Source organism: Lynx canadensis, chromosome C1, assembly GCF_007474595.2.
Source record: "Lynx canadensis isolate LIC74 chromosome C1, mLynCan4.pri.v2, whole genome shotgun sequence".
Classification (NCBI taxonomy): domain Eukaryota; kingdom Metazoa; phylum Chordata; class Mammalia; order Carnivora; family Felidae; genus Lynx; species Lynx canadensis.
This window is the reverse complement of record NC_044310.1, coordinates 158,298,672-158,312,436: the sequence shown is the minus strand read 5'-3', so window position 1 is coordinate 158,312,436 and position 13,765 is coordinate 158,298,672. Positions and strand designations below refer to the sequence as shown.

At 38.6% G+C, this 13,765-nt stretch overlaps 1 protein-coding gene and 1 pseudogene across 5 annotated transcripts in view; one reads left to right on the top strand and one right to left on the bottom strand.

Annotated features, from left to right (window-relative positions):
- UBR3 (ubiquitin protein ligase E3 component n-recognin 3) overlaps positions 1-13,765 on the bottom strand; it is a 240,156-nt gene that overhangs the window by 205,427 nt on the left and 20,964 nt on the right. The window lies entirely within an intron of this gene.
- LOC115522241 lies at positions 1,716-2,648 on the top strand (annotated as a pseudogene).

Genomic DNA, 13,765 nt, shown 5'->3' with positions numbered 1-13,765 from the left:
CATTTAGATGATAACATCCTTATCAATCTTTGCATAACAAGAAGTTAGATGATAACATCCTATCAATCTTTGCATAACAAGAAATTAAAAAAAAAATTCAAACACTGTGATTCTTATGAAGCACACAGCACCATTTAGGAAGAGTTCTTACCAAACAAGCTGAACTTGACACCTAGTCTCTAGAGCTCACTTCCATTTATAAGAAGTATGGGGTTAAGGAAAAAGTTAAAAACACCCCTAAAAACAAATAGACAAATCATGAATGTAGACCATTATATAGGACAATGGATTTAATTTATGCAACCTGTCCGTGCAAGAGGAGAAAGAAGGTAGAAGGACCACTCTAGGTTTGAAAAAGCTTTAGAAATCCAATAAACATAATACATGAACCAATCCTAACAAAACCAACTTTACAAAGGTATTTTTTAAACAATCAGGGAGATCTAATTATGAACTGGGTAACATAACAGTTTCATTAGTTCATTAGATAATTTTATTAGGTGTGATAACAGCATTGTGATTATGTAGGAAAATATGCATGGATATTTGGTGATACTAAGGAATTATTTTATGTAGGTAGGACAGTAAGCATCATGCAGTTATCATGGGAAAAGGAAGTCTGTGTTCGAGATATATCTATAGAAATACTTACAGATAAAATGCTATATATATGAGACTTGCTTCAAAATAACACAGTGGGGTGAACTGAATTAGGTGGGAGTATGCCAAAGACCAACTAGAAGTTGTTAGTTGTTGAAACTGGGAGATGGATACATGAGGTTTCATTATGTTGTGCTCATTAAATAGAATGTGGGCCAATATCAAAGCCAGTAAGTATTCCATTCACATATTTAAGGCACCAAGTCAAATGAATGTAGTTTTAATTGGTCTTTAAATAAAAAATGTCACTGAAGGAGCTTTTTTCAAATAAAAGATCATAGTAGTTGGGTTCATTATGTGCATTGCCTTTATATATGTTTGAAATTTTCTGTACTAAAAAGCTAAAAAATGCTTAAAAGAAAGGAATTATTTGAATTTTTTAAATATAAATACTGGGGGCGCCTGGGTGGCTCAGTTGGTTGAGCATCAAACTTTGGCTCAGGTCACGGTCTCATGGTTTGCAAGTTCGAGCCCCACATTGGGCTCTCTGCTGTCAGCGCTGAGCCTGCTTTGGATCCTCTGTTGGGCTCCTTTGTCTCTCTCTCTCTCTCTCTCTCTCTCTGCCCCTCCCCCACTAGCATTCTCTCGCTCTCTCTCATCCTCGCTATCTCCTCAAAATCACATTAAAAAAAAGGTAATACTGAAGCATGTCAGGGGTAAGATGACAATATTTGGATTTCCTTCAAAATATTTCAGAAAAAACAGAAAGATGACAAATGAAGCAAATGTGACAAAATCTTGGTAATGTTGAGTCCAGTGATGGGTATACACGGAGGTTCAATGTTCTCGTCTTTATCTTTGTGTATGTGTGGAAAATTTGATAACACAAAAATCTTTTTCAATTGAGACTGGGAAAAGTTCACTTTACTAATTCATTGTTGGAAAGTACATTCAGAAATGTTTGTTACGTATACACGGAAATGTATATAGATCCCGTTTCTATAAATCCCGTCTAGCAAAATTTACTAAAACTTTTAGTGTTCAAAGCAAATGAGCGGAAAAAAAGCTTTGGTGGGTCTTGTCACGGTTCCCACCTTTGCCTTCATCTCAGCAGCATGGTTTTCATAACCCGGCAATTTGTGCACTCTGTGTGCTCCTCATCCGCTACCTCAGCCCTCCGTGAAGAAAATCATCATCAACTACATGTTGGTTACTGGCAGCAAGATGATGGGCACTGACATCACCCAGGTTGCTGCAGTAACTGGCCACAACGGTGTTGGTGGACCAGACAGAGGACATGCTGGCAAAATCTAGAAATGAGATTGAGGAAAGCCTTAGGAAAGTGGCAGAGAAGAAGTCTGCATAAAACCCCAAGGCGGGTGATGAATTTGTGGAGAAGACCCTGAGCAACATATCAACCAGCATGGATGCAGCATCCATAGTCCACAGCATGGACTTGGTGGTAGAGGCCATTCTGGAGAATTTAAGATGAAGAATGACTTCTTCAAGAGGTTTGAACAAGTTTGCCTCTGAACGTACAATCTTTGCCAGCAACACTTCCTCTCTGCAGTCTACAAACATAGCCAATGCCACCATACGACAGGACTGATTCGCTGGACTCCATTTCTCAACCTAGTGCCCTTGATAAAGCTTGTGGAGGTCATTAAAACACCACTGACCGACCAGAATACACCTGAATCTCTGACAGACTTCAGCAAAGCCCTGGAAAACCATCCGGTTTCTTGTAAGAAACACATCTGAGTTTACTGTGAACTGTCTCCTAGTGCCATACCTCATGGAAGCAGTCAGGCTGCATGAATGAGTAATTGCATCCAAAGGAAGATATCAACACTGCATGAAGCTAGGAGCTGGTTACTCCATGGGCCCATTTGAGCTTGATTACATAGGGCTGGATACTACAAAGTTCATCACGGACAGGTGGCATGAAATGGAACCCTTTGCTTCAACCCAGCCTGTCCTTGAAGAAGTTGGTAGCAGAGAATAAGCTTGGCAAGAAGACTGAAGAAGGACATTGCAAATACAAGTGAGGCACAGTTTCTCTGCCTCTGCGAAGAAACCCTGTAAGCAATGTACCAGCAGCCCCCCAAGTACCCATGGGAATGTTCTCTGGTCAGACATTCCCTCATACAGCATAGTCCGTTCGATGTGGGGGGTTTTTTGTTTTGTTTTGTTTTGTTTTTAATGTTAGAGACAGAGTGAGAGAGAACACATGCACACATGGAGAGGAAAAACAGAGAGACAGAGACAGAGACAGAATCCTAAGCAGGCTCTGCACTGTCATTGCGGAGCCTGACACGGGGCTCGATCCCACAGCCCCAGGATTATGACCTGAGCTGAAATCAAGAGTCAGAGGTCCAACCAATAGAGCCACCCATGCACCCCCAATGTGCATTTTGATTGTAATCTATCTGAAGTAATTATTTACACTAGTTATAATAAGAGTAGATTCCTCCATTGAGAACTAGTTCCCTTTTATATGCTGTTCATTCTGTGTATTTTCTAACAAGTTTTATAACTCTTGAAGCAAACATTTTTCTGAAACCTTATCATTTTCTCTTAATGTTTATTTTGAGAAGGAGAGTGTGAGCGTGGGGAGGGGCAGAGAGAGAATCCCAAGCAGGCTCTGAGCTGTCAGCGTGCAGCCCAACACAAGGCTCAATCCCATAAAGCATGGGATCATGACCTGTGCTACAATCGAGTCAACATGCTTAACTGACTGAGCCACCCAGGTGCCCCAAACCTTACCATTTTCATAAAGAACTGCCTGGATCCATTCACTTGTAAAGGGACAGCCCTTCCTCCTAGTGCGTGCTAAGTTCATCCCTGCCAGACAGTAATGAGCCATTGGACCATATGTGGTGTGTCTGTGAATGCTAGAGTGAGCGGCACTTGCATCTTGCATTTATGAGACATATGCTACCTGCAGGCTTCAAGCCTTACCCTACATTTTGGGCACAACATAAGATGTCATGTCTTTATTCAACTCCTGCTATTAGATTGGTAGGAACATCTCCATGGTTTGCAGGAAGAGTTTTGTTTTTTTTTTTAATTTTTTTTTAATGTTTATTTATTTTTGACAGAGAGAGAGAGACAGAGCATGAGCAGGGGAGGGGCAGAGACAGAAGGAGACACAGAATCCGAAGCAGGCTCTAGGCTCTGAGCTGTCAGCAACAAAGCCCAACTCAGGGCTCGAACTCACACGACCGAGAGATCAAGACCTGAGCCGAAGTCAGACGCTCAAACCAACTGAGCCACCCAGGCGCCCCGGAAGAGGTTTCATTCACATCCAAAATCTGAGTGATTATCGTCTCTTTTTTTTTTTCATGAGAAATCATTGCTGCAAACTGCCTATAAATTGATTCTAATAAAATGCAATCTTTTAACCTGTGAAAATTTGAATTAAAATAAACATGAGTATAATTTTTAAAAAAAAGCAAATGGGCAGAGGGCAAAGGAAAAAAGAGAGAGAGAAAGAGACAAACAAAGAAACAGACTTTTAGCTGTAGAGAACAAATTGATGGTTATCAAAGGGAGGTGGCTGGGGAGATGGGTGAAATAGGTAATGAGGATTAAGGAGTACATTTGTTGTGATTAGCACCAGGTATCGTACGGAAGTAATGAATCATAATATTGTACACCTGAAACTTTAACATCATATGTTAACTATACTGGAATTAAAATAAAAATTTAATTTTAAAAAAACTTTAAGTGTTCATACCCCACCCTAGCATTTCTACTTCTAGGGATTTATTACACAGAAATACTCCTAAATTTTTAAGACAGTATCTACAAAGATGTTTGCAATGCAAAAAAAAAAAAAAAAAAAAAAAAAAAGCTAGAAACAACTCGTGTTCAGTAATAAAGGTTATCCAAATTATGGCAGATCCATAAAATACTTTATGTTTGTTAAAGAGAATGAGGTAGATCAACAAGTACTGAAGTAGAATCATATCTAAGATAAATAGAGAAATGAACTACATAATAGTATACATATTGTAATATCTTTATAATTAAATTTTGGAGAAAGAATAGGAAAGAAAATGTTAATACGTGTAAGAAAAAATATTTATATCAAATACATGTATCTGTGGAATATTAACCAGGAATATTAATTGGTGGAAATTAACCAGGAATACAATATATAACACACTCTGGCTTCTACATTAATTCTACCTATAATATTTGAATTTTGTGTAACAAACACATGCATAACTTTGTAATCAAAAGGAAAAGATTTACACTAAAAGCAAACAAACAATAAGTTATGTCATTCATTTGGTTTTAGTTCTACAATTTACAGTTTTAATTCTGAACATTTCTGGATTCATAGACTCCTTTGAGAATCTAATGAAAGTTATAACTCTTTCTTAAGAAAAATATATACAGGGGCGCCTCGGTGGCTCAATCATTTAAGCATCTGGCTTCAGCTCAGGTCATGATCTCACTGCTCATGACTTTGAGCCCCACGTCCATCTCTGTGCTAACAGCTCGGAGCCTGGAGCCTGGAGCCTGCTTCAGATTCTGTCTCCGTCTCTGGCTCTCTGTCTCTGTCTCACTCTCTCTCAAATATAAAACATAAGAAAAGTTTTTTAAAAAAACCGTATTAAAAAAGGAAGAAAGAAGGACCACAAAACAGAGTGGTCACACACTGCTGAAGCCTATCTATCCTTAATGTTAGGTCAACAGATTACAGTGTAGAGAGATACAGATTTCCTCAGTCCTCAAGGCAGACAGATGGGCAGGGTCGGAGCAGCCTCCTCAATTGCTTCTGTGGCCCATCCAAATATCATTTCCATGTCCAGCATACTATGAAAAAGGTTAGGAAGTACTGTATCTTAAGGTCCAAACCTTTATTTTAAAGGTAAATATGGTTGGGGTACCTGGGTGGCTCAGTCAGTTAAGTGTCCAACTTCGGCTCAGGTCATGATCTCATGGTTCATGGGTTCGAGCCCCATGTCGGGCTCTTTGCTGACAGCCTAGAGTCTGGAGCCTGCTTCTATATCTCCCTCTCTCTCTCTGCCCCTCCCCCACTCTCACTCTGTCTCTCTGTCTCTGAAAAATAAATAAACATTAAAGATAAATAAGGTTGTGTCAAGATGGCCAAGTAGTTTAAGGCACCAGACTCAAGCACATGCTTCATAAAGATAAAGATAAATATGAACTTCAGAACATCTTTCAGCTGTGACACACAAAATCTAATAAGCAAAATCAAGGAAAGATTTCTATTTTTAAAAGCTTAAAAAAAAAAAAAAGTCTGGCCTGTGTGACAGGTTAGACTAGTGGTGATCGAAGATAATTTAATTATACTGCCTACAAGGATAAATATGAAGAACAAACAACAGATGAAAGGAAAGCCAGAAGAGAAGAATGGGAACACATACACTAAAGGATGCAATGAAAAACTTGACAGTTGAAAAGCAGGAAAAGAGAAAGGATTAGATGAAGGAGGGCACAGAAAGCTCTCTTAGACACTTTCCATGTAGAAAAGAAATGAATTCAAAAGTGCTACTGGGCAGCCAGTGAAGAACAATTTGAACAGTGTCAAGTGGCATCAAAGAGTGAAATTTCAACCTTGAACTAACTATGCCCAAGGAACAAGAGTGGTCTAAGCAACCTAGGGACTGGGATTACAGGAGTATATCAGATGGCTATTGACTGAAAAAATTAATAGCCAGAAGACTTAAGGACCAAGCTCTGTGAGCTAGTTAAAATACGTAAGACTGTGCAATACTGTATAACACATTAAGATCAACAAAATTGGTTTTCATATTTCAAACTGATCATAGTGTGGGAACTAAAGCATCTTACATATTACATAGCAAGTGTTCAATGAAGACTTGAGGAAATGAATGAATCTAATAATAGAACACCAAGATGATTTCAAGGGCATCCAGTTAAAAAATAACCAGACTTCCTGTGAACAACAACAACAAAAAGGACTAGACACCCATTTAATAATACGAGCTTTTCAATTATATTTTAAAGAACCACTGTATGCCTGACACTGACAACTTAGGCCCCAGGAATACAGGGGCCTTGCTCCCATGGAGCTAAGTTTCTACTGGGGGAGTGAGTAGAAGATGACAGAGAAAGAAACAAAAACATAAATATGAATAATAAGCTCTGCAAAAATAATTTGACGGCATGATTTACAGAATGTGTCTACCAGGCTCCTTTACATTGGGTTTGAAATGGAAGGCCTTTCTGAAGCGGTGATATTTAGGATACAGGCCAAATGACATAAAGAAGCTAGGCTAGGCACACCAAGCTCTGTAGGTATATTGTCAAGAGGTCTGACAAAAGCCAACTGCGTATAAACAGGTATGAAAGATCTCTCCCCAAGTGAACAGGAAGAGGCCTTTCTAGACAACTGGTATGGCTCCAAAGAAAAAATGAGGCAGAAAGTAATGTGTTCACAATAGCAGCTCACAGGTCACAGATACTTTCTTCAAAGAATCCAGCAGTTTTGAATGATTAAGAAAATTAAATATTCCTTAGTGGAACAGGATGTTATGGCAATAATAGAAAGGTTGAACAGAACTACAGAAACAGTTAATAAAATAACCTCTCCAAATTTTATTTTACCTCAACTTTTTAAAATTTTTCATTGAGATATAACTGACAGAAAATTTCCAAAAAAGTAAGTGCAGCTCAGTGAAGTATCACAAACAGCACACCTATGTAACCAACTAGATCTAGAAACAAAACATTCCCAGTATCCCAGAAACGTACTTGTAACTCCTACGATACTGAGTTTAAATGACTAAAAGCGGAATTCCAGGATTCTGAGAGAAGGGAGGAGACAGGATGGGAAGGGAGTGGACAGGACCAGAGAGGAGAAAGGGGAAGAAAGAAAAAAGGACCAGAGATTCCTGGTGGTCCATTTGCAAATTATTAAGATTTAGTTGGGGGCGGGGGGGGGGGGGGGTAGGCTAGGACAGTAAGAAAAGGCCAATTCAAATACTCAAGCACATATTTCAAAATTAGGAAAAGCATCTAAGATAAGCTCCCCTAAAATCAGACTCTGGCATATACATCCCATTCCCAATTTAGCACAAATTACACACATATACACTATTCTGCATATAATTTAAGGTAATTCACAAAGACCCCTGGAAAGACAGGCATCCCATATTAAAAGCCCTTGAAATAAACTGTTCTCTTCATTTTACAGATGGGGAAACCTCAGAAACACTAAATGACATGCCTAACTAGTAAAATTGTTTAAAAAAAAAAATTCCTAAAGATCACAAAAGACATACCGTAAAGATATATGGTTTCCACTAAATTGACCTATATATTTATAGGTAAAAATACCAGTAAGGAATAAACAAGGTCATTCTGAGATTCCTATGGAAAGAAAGGCTAAGAAATTTTGAACAATAAGAGTAATAATAAAATAGCTTTACCAGATATTAAAACTTACTTTAAGGTTAAAATAATCAAAACTGTGGTAGACAGCTTTTAGGGAGCTTACCTTTTAGAAGACAGTAATAGACATTAATGATAAATATAATTAAATAAAACATAAAGTAAAGAAAGGTGAAGTTAGGTCAGAAATTCAGTTCCAAATTCACCTATATGTGTTCTTATGCCATTTCTCTAGATATACAGTTCTACATCTCTAATTTGTACAGCTTAAAGTATTAATTCATCTCATGTCTAAAATTATTAGAAATAAAGAAAACAAATTCCATCTATATAGATTTAATATTATTTGGTGAGGCCTAAAGTACTACCAAAACAAAAGCAAAATATTTATGAAAACTCTAAGTTCTAAATTCAGTCACAGTGTGCATATAGGATCAGAAGACATGTAAATTAGAGATGTATAGTAAATTAGAAGACATGTAAATTAGAGATGTACAGTAAATTAGAAGACAGCAAAATTAGAGATGTACATGTATTAAAGTATTAAAATAGTAAATAAATTATATTGAATGCTCGAGGGCAGAAAGGAAACAATGTGGTAATGGTACATAAAAAGGTGTATCAATGGACAAATTATTGTGAATCCAAATACAGAATCAAATCCATATGGAATTTAATTCATGACAAGGCAGATTTCAATCTATGAGGAAAACATGGTTTATTATGAATGATATTGAGATGAATTGAGTAACCAGCAAAGATTCGGGGGAGGAGTAATCTCCTCACACCTTATACCATGATAACAGATAAATAAGACCCATATCAAACTTCTACAGATGAAAAATATCAGAAATGAAAAATACACCACACAGGATAACAGATTAGACACTAGAAAAAAAAAAGATGAGCGATTAACTAACCTAACAATAAGAAATGGGGCGTCTGGGGGGGCTCAGTTGGTTTAGCATTGATTCTTAACTTAAGGTCAGGTCATGATCCCAGGATCATGGGACTGAGCCCTGTGTCAGGCTCTGTGCTAAGCATGGAGCCTGCTTAAGATTGTCTCCCTCTCTCTCACTGCCCCTCTCCCCCGGCTCATCCATGCACATGCACGCACGTTCCCTCTCCTCTCTAAAATAAATAAATAAAATTATTAAAAAATAAGAAACTATCCAAAATAAAGCACAGAGACTGAGAACATAAACAAAACTTATGTGAAGAGTGACAATAACAAGCAGTCTTGCATTACCCTGGAAACCCAAAAGGGGAGGAGGGGAGAAAACACAAATATCTGATGAATGGCTGAAGTTTCCCCAAATTTGCTGAAAACCATAAAATTACAGATCCAAGAACTCATCAAATCCCAACCAGAATAAACTTTTTTTAAGCCATACAAAGGCACTTCATAATCAAACTGCTGAAAACCAGTGGTAAGAAAATCTTCAAAGTGGGGCGCCTGGGTGGCTCAGTCAGGTTAAGTGTCCAACTTCAGCTCAGGTCATAATCTCGCAGCTCATGAGTTCGAGGCCTGCGTCGGGCTCTGTGCTGACAGATCAGAGCCTGGAGCCTGCTTCGGATTCTGTGTCTCCCTCTCTCTCTGCCCCTAACCCACTCGCATTCTGTCTCTGTCTCTCTCAAAAATAAATAAAAATTTATTTAAAAAAAAATTTTTTTTTTAAATTTATTTTAAAAAAAATTTTTTTTAAAAAGAAAATCTTTGGGGCTCCTGGGTGGCTCAGTCAGTTGAGGGTCCAACTTCAGCTCAGGTCACGATCTCACGGTTCGTGAGTTTGAGCCCCACATCGGGCTCTTTGCTGATGGCTCGGAGCCTGGAGCCTGGTTTGGATTCTGTGACTCCCTCTCTCTCTGCCCCTCTCCCACTTGTGCTCTGTCTCTCTCTGTCTCTGTCTCTCAAAAATAAATAAATGTAAAAAAATTTTTTTATTTAAAAAAAAAAATAAAAAGAAAATCTTCAAAGCAACCAGAAGAAAATGACCCATTATGTACAGAGCAACAAAAATACAAAGGACAGCAGACTTTTCAACAGGAACTGCATAATCAGAACACAATGTAGAACCATATTTAAAGCGCTAGAAGAAAAAAAGCAAACCTGTGACTCTAGAATTCTTACCTCAAAGAAAACACCCTTCAAAACTGAAGGTAAATGAAAACTTTCCAGACAAAATCGTTCCAGAGAAAATTCATTGCTATCATACCTGTACCATAAGAAATATTAAAGGAAATTTTTCAAGCAATATTATGATAAGCCCACATGGCAGGAAACTGATCCTCCTGTCAACAGTCATGTGAGTGACCCACCTTGAAAGTGGATCTTCCAGTCCCTGGAAGACTGTAAACCCAGCCAAGGTTTTTACTACCACCCCATGAGACACTATGCCAAAACAACCCACATAAGCCACTTCCAAATCCCTAGTCCATAGAAACTATGAGATGACAAATTTTTATTGTTTGAAGCTTCTAAGTTTCAGAGTGATTTGTTACACAGTGATAGATAACTACCAAAAACACTATCAACAAACTAGACCTAACCAACAATAATAGAACACTACAAACTACAACAGCTAGAAGCTCATTCCATTGTTCATAAAATATTTCCTAATAAATACCTTTCATCATTTTTAAGAAGTACTAGGATATTACTGACTGACAGAATTATGTAGTCAAACACATAGACCTTTTCAAATGATATGCACTGTATATGTTTCCCAACATACATGTCAATATACCCACTCTCCATCCTCTTCTTCCTACTGAACTGTGACCCTCAAAAATTCATACATTGAAGTCCTAACCCCCACTGTGACTGTATGTGGAGACAGGACCTTTGAGGAGGTAACTAAGGTTAAGTGAAGTCATAGAGTGGAGCCCTAATCCAATACAACTAGTGTCACTATAAGAAGAGAAAAATAGGGGTGCCTGGGTGGTTCAGTTGTTTGAGCGTCTGACATCAGCTCAGATCATGATCTCATGGCTCATGGGTTCAAGACCCACATCGGTCTCTGTACTTACAGCTCAGAGCCTGAAGCCTGCTTCAGATTCTGTGTCTCCCTCTCTCTCTGCCCCTCCCCCACTCGTACTCTGTCTATCAAAAATAAACATAAAAAAAAAAAAGAAGAGAAAGAGACACCAGGGTTACACACATATACACAGGAAAGACCATGTGCAGATACAGGGTTAAGGCAGCTATCTATGGCCCAGGAGAGAAGCCTCAGTAGAAACCAAACCTGCCAGCACCTTGATCTTGGACTTCCAGGCTCCAGAACTGTGAAAAATAAATTTCTACTGTTTAAGCCCCCGTCTATGGTATTATGTTATGGCAGCAAGCTAATATACTCCCTCAATGGGACACAACTGCCTAAATACACAATGGAGCCCACCTTATGGCCAGCACTGAAATTAGTCCAAACCAGACTGATGGCTTTTCAGTACTGACAAGCAGAAAATATCAACGAATGGTATATGGATCTTACCACTTTATGGTATTGAAACATTTTAAATGAACATTACACAAACTATGTTCTCAGACCACAAAGCAATTAAAATGGAAATCAGTAACAGACATAGGCTTAAAAATCCTTAAAAATTTGAAAATTTACACACCTGCAAACAATGCATGGACCATGCTTAGTGCTTGGCTAAGTACTAAAGCAATGGATATTCTCATTGTACTGACGGAGAAGAGTGTAAATTAACATACCAAATATGAGGGACAATTTGGCAATATGTATTAAAAGTATAAATGCATACCTATTTCACCCAGTAATTCAAGGAATTAGAGTCAGGATTGCCTAATTTCTGATCTAGAACTTTTTCACTTGTTCACCTACGAGAACATTTTTTCAAGGTACAAAGAAAGAATTTTCATATGGTGTCCAGATGAAAGAGTTAAGCTGTAAGATGTAGTATAGCCAAAATAATAAAATATTATAACCCCCATAGTTTTCAACAGCTTGAACAATCAAAGAGAAAAATAAAATAAAATAAAATTTTTTAAAGGGGGTGAATTCAAAAAATTCTACCAAGCAGGACACAAAGACTGGCACTTAGCCAGGGAGCATAGCCTAGGGACCCACCCAATCAGGGCTGATTAAGGACCTAGCCTGTGGCCCCACCCAATCACAGAGTCCAACTAGCTACACTACCTGGCCAGGAAGCACAGCCTGCAATTCTGTCCAACCAGAGATTATTATGGAGCCCAGCCAATGGCCCTGCCTGACCATAGAACCCAGCCAGCAGCCCCACCTGAATGCAGACTCATCTGACAGTAAAACCCAGCCAGGGGACCCCTCTCAACTTAAGAGCACAGGCAGTGGCTCCACCCAACCAGACACCCTGAAGTGCTGCTTGCCAGTGAATAGTATCAGCTGGCCCATTCAGAATCCCAGGCTGAGGTGAATGAAGAAAATCTTTCCCTACCAAGGTGAACATGTAAAGACTGGAAAAGGAGACCACTTCCTCAAATGCACACATACCAACATAAGGATAGAAGGATCAAGAAGAATCAGGTAAACCTGAAACCACCAAAGGAAATCAATAAGGTTCCTCTATGAAGAAATGGAGATGAACTGAATGACAAAGAATTTAGAATAATCCTCTTAAATACGTTTTGTGAACTACAAGAAAACCCTGATAGAAAATAAGCAAAATACAGGGAAAATACATGAATAGAATAAGTTCAAGAAGAAATGAAAATCATTTAAAAAACAAACAAATTCTAGAGCTGAAGAATATAACTGAACTGAAAAATTCAACAGAACTATTCAATAGCAGACTTCACCAGGAAAGAATTCATAAAAACAAGACATGTCATTTGAAATCTCCAGTCAGCAGAGCAAGAGGAAAAAAAGAATAAGAAAGAATGAAGAAAGCTACAGGACTCATAAGACACGACTCAAACAAACAACATACATCATTATGGGAATCACAAAAGGAGGACAGAGAGAAGGGGACCAAAAGTCTATTTAAAGAAATAATGGCTGGGACGCCTAGGTGGCACAGTTGGTTACGCATTTGGCTCTAGGGGCGCCTGGATGGCTCAGTCAGTTGAGCATCCCACTTCGGCTCAAGTTATGATCTCCCGGTCCATGAGTTTGAGCCCTGTGTTGGGCTCTGTGCTGACAGCTCAGAGCCTGGAGCCTGCTTCAGATTCTGTGTCTTCCTCCCTCCCTGCACCTCCTCCATTTGCACTTTGTCTGTCTGTCTCTCTCTCTCTCTTTAAAATATATTTTTTAACAAAAAAAAGCATTTGACTCTTGATCTCAGCTCAGGTCATGATCTCACAGTTTGTGAGTTTGAGCCCCACATGGGCCTGTGTGCTGATGGAGCAGTCTGCTTGGGATTCTATCTCTCCTCTCTGCCCCTTCCAGCTTGTGCCTTCTCTCTCTCTCTCTCTCTCTCTCTCTCTCTCAAAATAAACTTAAAAAAAATTTTTTAAATAAAGAGATAATGGCTGAAAACATCCCAAATTTGGGGAAATAAAAGAACACCAAGACTCAGGAGGCCCTAAAGTCCCTAAGTAGGTTTAGTCCCAAAAGGTCTACATTGAGACACATTATCATTAAGTATCAAAACCACATATTCTGACAAAAGACAAGTATCTAGAATATATTAAGAAATCTCAAACTCAACTGTAAAAACAACAAACAAAAAAAAAAAAAAACAATTCAATTAGAAAGTAGGCAAAAGAGGGACACCTGGGTGGCCCAGCTGGTTGAGCATCTGACTTTTGATTTTGGCTCAGGTCATGATCCCA